The sequence below is a fragment of the Poromitra crassiceps genome (assembly GCF_964638095.1).
Source record: "Poromitra crassiceps genome assembly, chromosome: 3".
Classification (NCBI taxonomy): Eukaryota; Metazoa; Chordata; class Actinopteri; order Beryciformes; family Melamphaidae; genus Poromitra; species Poromitra crassiceps.
The window spans coordinates 12,835,200-12,844,632 of record NC_139625.1 but is presented as its reverse complement, the minus strand read 5'-3'; the positions used below and the strand labels follow the sequence as shown (position 1 = coordinate 12,844,632).

General features: G+C 45.3%; 1 pseudogene across 1 annotated transcript; it reads right to left on the bottom strand.

Annotated features, from left to right (window-relative positions):
• Positions 1 to 313: 313 nt before the first annotated feature.
• LOC310773433 (lactosylceramide 1,3-N-acetyl-beta-D-glucosaminyltransferase A pseudogene) lies at positions 314 to 1,402 on the bottom strand (annotated as a pseudogene). Its single transcript has one exon. The product of its transcript is annotated as a lactosylceramide 1,3-N-acetyl-beta-D-glucosaminyltransferase A pseudogene (transcript).
• Positions 1,403 to 9,433: the final 8,031 nt, after the last annotated feature.

Here is a 9,433-nt window from a genome sequence, read left to right as displayed (position 1 = left end):
CCAATAACAGAACGAGATTTCTGCCCACGTGACTTTGGTTCGTGTGGGCAGGACTAGTGGATTTTGGCCTTGTGAACGCAAACCTGGTGTCAATCAACCTAAATAAAATGCAACAAGGGCAAACACACGAGATCAGCAAACACTGAAATATAGCATGGAAGTCAAAAGGATTGCCGCAGTGCTTGTGGATGTTGTGGGTGTATTTGTGTGTTTTGGTTTGCATGTGTAGCGTAGCGTGGCTGATACATTTTGCATTCAGCGGCAGTCCGTTTTATGCAAAAGCTGCCATACAGGAATAGGTGTAATGTGGCCGTCACAGCAGCATCACTCTCACCACCGTGCAGTACAGCTTACCCATAAATCCAGAGGAGAGGCTATCGACTGCCGGGTTGGTCGCCGCCCGCCACAGTGAGCGTACGTCCGCGACGTGTCCGTGCGATGTGATCATGTGATCATAGATGCAGGGGTGGTAGGGCGCCTTGCCCTCCCCCAAAAAGTACACGTGCTCCTGAGCTGAGACCCCCATGGCGCTGGCGCACATCCCCATGAACACGTCGTCTATGTAGATGGAGGAGTTCAGCACCTGCGTCGCCTGGTAGATCTTCGCCGCCACGTCCCCTGAAACCACGTACCCACCGCCGGCCGTGTAGTCCGGGTACGATGGCAAGGGGTACAGCTCGTACGGGACGTGGTATTTGCTGTTTTTGCGGCGATTGGGAGGGGATCCCCTGTGCACATGCCCCACCCACAGGTCTTTGGCCCCTGGATGAGCGCTCTGGAGACCCCGCAGGTACCTCACCAGGTTGGGCATGTGGATGAAGATGTCATCGTCGGCGGTCATGAGGAAGCGGGCGTGAGGGCAGTGCAGGTGGGTCCACTGGAACTGCATGATCAGCTTGGTGGTCAGGTTGTGAAAGGTGTCGACAAAATCCTGCTGGATCAGGTCTGAGTAGGTCTGGTCCTCCTGCAGCAGGGCCCTCTGCACCCTGGCTGTACACCGGGCATCCGGGTGCACGCCCAGGGCGAACACCACCCTCACGCTCTCGCCCAGCTCCGACCCCATGTAGCTCTCGTTCCCCCACGTGTCCCGGATCGCCAGCCGACGCTCAAAGTTCTCTGGCGACGATTTCACAAACAGAAGCAGGAGGACGTCGACGACTCTTCTCCCACCGCCGATACATTTCCCCGGGTGGTTGAGGAGGTACGGGTAGCTCACTGACCCGCCGACCGCAAATTTGTAATTGTTGACCAGGTAGCGGTAAGCGTAGGACCTCATGTGCCTGACAATGTGGTGATCCAGCTGCTCCCGGAACACCATCATCACCATGCACAGCACCATGCCCGTGGTCAGCAGCTGCACACACCGACACTTCCGCCGGATACGACAGAAATTCACAAACATCGCTAACACAAAGATCGCTAACTAACTGCTGCTGTCCAGTTCTGACTGGGCTGTGAGAAAGATTCGTCCAACTGGCACAATACACCAAGATGACATATCACTGATAATGACACTCACTGATGACATCACCAATGACATCACAATTGCTTGACATCACTGATGACATCACCAATGACATCACAATTGCTTGGTGTAATGGCCAGTTCCTTTATGGCAAAATAACTGAGATGTGGAGGCTAAATGGTGGCGCGTCTATGTGCCGACAGCCCGCAATGCCGATAGCCCACAAGCAGAACCATCTGAGCGAGGCGGCGTGCAGCGTGTCGGTGGACCGGCTGGAGCTAACCTCTCCCAGCCCCCACTCCTAAACGTAACCTCAACCACCCCCCACGCCTAAACCTAACCTCCCCCACACCCTTTGGTCGCACAAGATGGATTCGCCCAGGTCAACTGCTGACCTACAGGTGACTACATCAGGCAGTTGTGATGTCATCGGTGATGTCACTCGAGCAATTGTCTTCTTCTTAGTTAAAATTGGTTTGTGTGTTCAGCAAGAAATAAGGACCACTTTTATGACTTTTGAAAGGTTTTCTGAAAATTGGGTATTAAAAAAATGCATTTACGCTTCATAACATAACAGTCATAACAGTGGTCCTCATTTTGTGAAGATTATCTTGCTGAACAGAAACTTAGCTATTTCATACACTTTTGTTAAACACACCTTATTTTAGGCATTTAGCTGAAATCCCTATACAAAAATCCCATTGGCTTTTCCCCCTACGAACCAGAACCCAGGGACTTCTAGGTAAGCATACAAAAATACGCCATCCCTGTGGTACTCCATTAGCCGCCCGCAACAGAGGGTCATTAATAGTATTAATGAGTCTAAGCCCCAAACGCACAGGGAGCGTCAGATCCCAGAGTTTGGAAGCGCACCCATTGTTTTAAACGGCCGAACACGCACCAAGAGCGTTCTGACGCGCGTCAAACTGCCTTGACGCTCGTACTCCGAACCTGTTTCGATTTTCGAGCGTCAAACGAGGTTCCAGCAGCGACCAAAGTGCTCTGAGCTCCTCCCCCTCCCTCTCTGCCCACTTCCATCCCCGTCTCTGTCTCGATAAGTAGTGCTCCTCAACTCTCACGGCAGTTTAAATACAGCAGGCATTAACACGCTACACTAGCAAGACTAAAAAATAAGGTTCATTTCCCCCCGCATCGCTGCCTTTTCTCTTTCCCCCTCTTCACGGCAGACCGACAGACAGGTACTGTAGGATGATCCAACAGCTTCTATCCCAAGCTTGCCCAGAATGACGTGCCGAACAAAAGACTATATTTCCCGCTGCAAAGTCGATCTCTGAGAAGAATACTAGAGGAATAAATGCATTCGAAACATATTGATCCAGAGGAGAGAATTGTAGCCTATTTTGTAGCCTACCTTTCCTCTGCAGTAGGCAGCAGCACTGTGCTCCAAACCGCGCCGGAGCTTCTCCACATGTTTAGAAAGTGATTAAGCGATTTATTGAGTCATGTCTAGCAGGGTAACTGCGGCGGATAGTCGGAGACCTGATTCTACGGTTTTAATCCGCAGTTCATGTTTAGAAAAGGCTTATGACAGGGGCTCAAAACTACGGTATAACAACTTTTCTTTAATCGGTCAATTGTGCCTGCATGATTACATATAAATTAGTGGCCTTTTCCCCACAAATAGTGATGGTTCTGTCATTCTGTGGTGTATCCATTTCAGATCTGACGCTTGCAGTGCGCTATAGGGGCAGATCTTGACGTGTGTCAAGATTCGCTCCCTGTGCGTGTGGGCCTTAAGGCTGCTTTCACACTGGGAATGATTGCTTTCGTTCCGTTCTGCTCTGCACCCGGGAACCATTCCCACCCCTGGTCAGCTATCACATTACAACATTTCTTCCGCGCTCGGAAATGGGTTGCCGGGGTGCCCGTGATCAACAGTGGACAGTTTTAAATATCTGGGCATAACAATGGACAATAAACTCACCTTTGATCAGCACACCAAGGACATCTCCAACACCCCATCTCCTGCTGTTACTCTATCAGAGCATCATCCAACCAATCATCCTGTATTGTTCCACATGTTTCTACACCATGCTTTCTGTCACCAACCGGACCAAACTAACACGCATCACAAACACAGCTTCCAAGATCATTGGTCTCCCCACACCCAACCTCACAGAGTTAAATAACCGGTCCATCACACGCTTTGCACACTCAATAGAACAGGACATCACACACCCACTCAACCAACACCTCGTCCCACTGCCGTCAGGGCGCAGGTACAGGACAATCAAATTCAGAAGAGCTCGCCTCGGGAAAAGCCTGATCCCGGCAGCCATAGCTGCTCTGAAGAGCAGGCCCCGCTGATGTGTTGTCTGTCTTGCCACATTGTTATTGTCTCTGTTGATGTCATGTATGTTGCTGTTTTTGTTATGTCCTCTCTGCACACTGGCGTAAGAATTTTTTCCTTGTAATGTACAGGACAGTGAAAATGAATTTCCCCTCCGGGACAAATAGAAATAAGGGTAACACTTCATAATACTGTAACACAAAAAATGGGTAGTTACTGAGGAACGAGTAAGGAACGAACCATTAGTTCATGAATAGTTAATGATTAGTTAATGAGTAGTTGATAGGTAGTTCCTTAATGGTAGTTACTTAAGAACTGACCATTAGTTACCATGTTAACGAACCAGTAAGTAATGATTACTTCCCTAATTTTTTTTTTTTTTTATATGTTTTCATTCACTAGTTCATTAATAGTTAATGGGTAGTTCCTTAAAGATCCTTAATGGTAGTTACTTAATAACTGACCATTAGTTCCCATGGTAGTTACTAAAGAACTGACCATTAGTTACCATGTTAACGAACCAGTAAGTAATGATTACTTCCCTAAAAATTTTTTTTTTAAATATTTAACTAGTTCATGAACAGGTAGTTCCTTAAGAACTGACTATTAGTTACCATGTTTGTGAGCATGACTCCACCAAATACTTACCAGTTGTTCATGAGTACTCATCGTTACTTCATGATTACCTTACCATTATTTACCATGTTAGTGCATCATTACTTCCTGCTTACTTTACCATTAGTTCCCATGTTTGTGCCCCCTCAAGTGAAGCAGTACATCTTACTGAGTAGTTACTAAGGAATACACCATTACTTCCTGCTTACTTTACCATTAGTTCCCATGTTTGTGCCCCCTCAAGTGAAGCAGTACATCTTACTGAGTTGTTACTAAGGAATATACCATTACTTCCTGCTTACTTTACCATTAGTTAACATGTTTGTGCCCCCTCAAGTAAAGCAGTACATCTTCCTGAGTTGTTCCTAAGGAATATACCATTACTTCCTGCTTACTTTACTAGTGAAGACGAATTTATTCAAGTATGCAAATTAAAAAAGTGTAGCTCCTCCCACTTTAGTAAAGTACCCTACCCCACTTAGGAGATCGAGGTACCCCACTAAAACCACGCCCCCGAGGCTCTACGACCTTCAGGGGCGGAGTTACCTTTTTTGGCTCCACCCACCCCCTGCCGGAAGCCAGGGAAAGGGGGCGGAGCCTATTTTTTCACATTCGAACTCCTTGGGGGCGTGGCTACAGTTCTAGCCTACTTTGGTTAGGCCACGCCCACCGGAAGTGCGATATGTAAACCCTACCAAAAAAAGTGTTTTTTTTTACTAAGTGTTTGAGCCAAGAACTAGTGAAATATTAAAAAAAAAAAAATTTAGGGAAGTAATCATTACTTACTGGTTCGTTAACATGGTAACTAATGGTCAGTTCTTAAGTAACTACCATTAAGGAACTACCTATCAACTACTCATTAACTAATCATTAACTATTCATGAACTAATGGTTCGTTCCTTACTCGTTCCTCAGTAACTACCCATTTTTTGTGTTACAGTATTATGAAGTGTTACCGAAATAAGTCTAAGTCTAAGTCTATGCCTGCAGTGTATCCTCACCCGTGTGTTGTCTATTGTGGTTCGTAATGGTTGGCTTTCACAAACACAAGTGTTCCCCGGCACACCAAAGCGCTCCCCAGACCACCTTTTCAAGTGGATCATGTCACGGTTCCCCCGTTCTGCGCCCGGGCGGAACGCAACGTTCACACTCATCAAACGTTCCGAAACTGGGGTCAATTTGGGGACTTGGGGTGTGCTCGGAAAAAGGTACCGGGGCGCCAGTGTGAAAGCACCCTTAAAGACACCGACAGAAACAGCCTTTTCTTGATAAGGCTCAGAGAGACCCTGGAAAATGTGCCAAAATTTAGTGTTTTTGCTACATGACACAACACACAGCATTGAATGGACCTCATAAAGCAAAGAAAACACTGGTAAGTGTAAAATATGTGACCTTTAAGCTAATTGTGACCCAACTTTGTTTTTATAGTGCTGTTCTGAAAAGCAATTTGTGCTACAATTGTGGAGCATAAAAGTACTAAACACAAAATAACAGCAACCGTTATTGCCGTAATGGGAGACTAATTATAAACCTCTTTAGTGAAATTGCTTGATGTCATAGACACATTTCTTCCTAGAAATAAATCATTCCTGGCAGACAGTGAGCATATCCAATTGAACTTAATTGGGCTACATAAATGAGTGAATGAATCTGTTGAGTAGGCTACACACAGTTATAGCAAACTTGTTTTGTTTTGTCACAATGGGAATTGAACATGCCATCTCTATCAAAACGCGGGGGGGCAGTTTTCGTATATGACCACGATTGGCAGGCGAGGCAGAGACAAAAATATATATTTATGCCACTTAAGTTAGTGTTGGCTCAGATGAGTTCAAAATCCATTGTCCCAAATGTTCCCAAGCAACACAAATTCAATTGGAGAGACAGAGTAAAAACAAGGCTAGGTCGAAACCTAGCATATGGCCGGTGTGGTAAAGCGTTGATGGCTGTGTGCAACGGTGGGTCTTCCCGCGAGGCATCTATTAACCAGACTTGATTATGATCAGGGTTCCAACACATTTTCATCCGAATGTGTATTTTTTGTTGTCATTGTAAATTTCATCACCTTGTTTCCTCTGATTAATATTTCAATTAAAATACATTTCACTCCTAATGAGCAGAATTAAAGTCGATTGTAAAAGGCCATTGGCCCTGGTTTTATTATATCACATTCTTTAATTTTTTTGGAAAGATTTGTGTATAGGCTCCATACGTGCACTCGAGAGTAGCGGCAGTGTTATAAAACAGACATTAGATATTAAAAACATAAAACACACAGTGATGTCTTTCATGCAAGCTAGCAAGCGAAACTGCCATCTGTCTGACCCACTCACAGACTGTAGAAAGAGTTGCAGGATAGCCAAGTTGAAGTGAATGTGTTTGGATGAACGTTGCCACTGGGGGGGGGGGGGGGGGGGGGGGGGGGAGCAGTCCGGGGAAGGGGGCTGGGTGTCGGTAGTGGACTTAAATATAACAATACTGCAATTGCTTCAGCTTCAACCATTTACACACTATTAACACTCACTCTCTCTCCCTCTCTCTTGCACGTCAGACAGGCACAATGACCGATAAAAAAAAAGTTGTTATACCGTAGTTTTGAGCCCCTGTCATTCAGAGGCTGTTTCATCATCCTACCTGTGCGCTCCCCTACCAAAGCCACACATGTGAAATCTCCCAGCATGCATTGAGGCTAATACATTTTGAGAAGAAATAGCAACAATCAGCCTAAATAGGCTAAGTGGTAGATATAAATAATATGTATGTTAACACAAGATGCAATTCTGGAACATTTCAATATTGGACAAAATAAAACATAAAAATGAAAACACAACCCTATGTGAAAGATATATGTAATCCAGGTGGTATATATATCCCTCGCAAAGTTAACATGATATAGATGAGTGATAGCCGTAACATGGTTCTACTGTGATGTCCGCTCCAATAAGACTTGGCTTACTTCCCAATGTACTTTTACAATAAAAACACATTTATGCAATGACTTTACATAATGTAGGCTATATTTATGTGCATCATTTAGCCTGTGCAGCAGGTCATCTACAAGTTATAAAACTACCTGCCCTGAATGAGCTGAGTGGGAGTGCTTGTTCACTATTGTGAAAGTTATGTTTACAACATAAAGATCATGGAAATGGATGCTATCAGGAATGTCACCGATACCGTTCTATATTGTAGGCTACAGGGAGACCGCATCAGCCCTGCTGAACAGATCTGTATTTGCCTGGCTGTAGGTTGAATTGTTTTATTCAGGCTATGATCTGTGATGTGCTGAGATATCCAAATTGGCATGAAGAGATGACAGCATGCAGCCAAAACCCGGACATGGATCGAGTGGATCGGAGCTTCGAAAGGAAGAATGTCATTGAGTAACTGCAGTTTACCAATGAGCAGGTTATGCATAATTTTACGCTTAAAAGGCATGGTTATAATGCTTAAGGCCGCGTGTAGCGCCGACACCAAAATATCGAGTGCGCCGGTCCACGCCCACTAATCTGCGCTGCGCTGTTTTAAGGCCGTTGCAACGATAGAGCCCATAAAGCTTGTTTTATATGGTCGCCGTGCCGCGCCAGGTGCGGGGGAGGATGCTTTCGAGCCACTGAGCCCTGAACACTGAGCTGTGTTTTCACCAGATTTCTTGACCCATGTGGTAGGCTAAACTTTGATTTGCAACTGTTCATTTTTAGTAATTTCAACAAGTAAATGTGTTGTGTTGAGAGAGATTAAATGTAGGCTATCAGGGCTGAGAACTGAAACGGCTATAGGACGAATCAGCGTGACGTCACTTGCCACCCAGAAATGCGGAACCCCGTGGCAGTTAATAGTATGAGTTGTGCCAAACAAAACGTTAATATCTCAAAAACTATACATGACATCGCTTATATTTTGACATTCTATGAGAGCAGAAGTAGCTCAAGAGTTTGATGTATAATGCATCTCGTGTTAAAGTTGTGTGAACTGTCGCAGTTTGTAAAATGTAAACAGAGTTGGCTAGAGTTGGCTAGAGTCAGACACTCGAGCCTCGCGCCACTTGGGCTCCATAGTGTTCCATTGCCATTGCCAACCAGTGATGCGGTTTGTTTACCAAAATGCTGCTCGGCTGATCCCTCGTATACAGTAAAAACAAGTTTGGTGATTCATTCATGTGCTGATATATGGTCGTTTGAGAATGAAAGCGCACTCACTACTGCCTGATGAAATTGAAATTGTTGAGGTTGGAAACAGCCTTGAAATCTCCTTGTGGCATTTTGATTTCTTTGCTGCTGATAAATCAACATTATTCTGCACTTGCTTTTGCAGCGCCCCCACCCCTCTGAACCGCAGGTGAAGAACACCAATCAGAATCAGAATCAGAAAGACTTTAATGATCCCCAAGGCATTGTGCATGCTCATACTGTACACCCACCGCGTTGAATGGTTGTCCAGTGCAACACACGTCTCAGGTCAGGCAGACTTCCTATAAGAAATCTATTTTCATCTTCTATCTTCCTTCTCCCTCTGTGCCACGCCCCTCATCTCCGTCGCCTGGTAACCCGATGTGCTTGGCATCATGGTGGCAAAAGTCAGGAGAAAGTGGCAGAGTCCGCTGGCATTAACGTTTCTTTGAATATGACTTTGTGACTGATAAGAGCAATTGTTGGGACATTGCTCAAAGGTAAATGCCATGAATCTAAAAGTCCGTTTGAAAAACATGCACAAGAAGCTACCATGGCAAAGTTAAGGGAGAACCATAGGCTTGGTGAGAACAGCCAGCCTCCCTTCCCCAAATTAGAAGCTGACCCCCGGCCTGGCAGCGTGATGGAGCCCGGACAGAGATGACCTGATCCAGCTACTCCCTCCTGCGACTCGATATATGGTTGGTAAATCTACAGGAACACCCGAATCATGTCCTGTTGTCTCCAAAGCCTTTTGTAGCCTTGATATCCCTATACAAATAATAATGAAATTTAAATAATGTAACACTTAGCCTAATACTTAAAACAGCTTGTGGTTAGGAAACTAAAACAGCTTGGTTAAGGTTAGGCAGC